The sequence below is a fragment of the Salvelinus namaycush genome, chromosome 13 (assembly GCF_016432855.1).
Source record: "Salvelinus namaycush isolate Seneca chromosome 13, SaNama_1.0, whole genome shotgun sequence".
Classification (NCBI taxonomy): domain Eukaryota; kingdom Metazoa; phylum Chordata; class Actinopteri; order Salmoniformes; family Salmonidae; genus Salvelinus; species Salvelinus namaycush.
In genome coordinates, this window is record NC_052319.1 from 40851156 (window position 1) to 40851509 (window position 354).

The following is a 354-nucleotide window of genomic DNA, read 5'->3' on the forward strand; positions in this document are numbered from 1 at the left end:
GGATGAGTGAATGGATGAATATTAGAATCAGTTACAGATTGTGAATGGATGAATATTAGAATCAGTTACAGCTGTGATGGAATGATATTGAATCAGTTACGCTGTGAATGGATGAATATTAGAATCAGTTACAGATGTGAATGGATGAGTGAATGGATGAATATTAGAATCAGTTACAGCATGTGAATGGATGAATATAGAATCAGTTACAGCATGTGAATGGATGAATATTAGAATCAGTTACAGATGTGAATGGATGAATATTAGAATCATCAGTTACAGCTGTGAATGGATGAATATTAGAATCAGTTACAGCTGTGAATGGGATGAAATATTAGAATCATTACAGCTTGA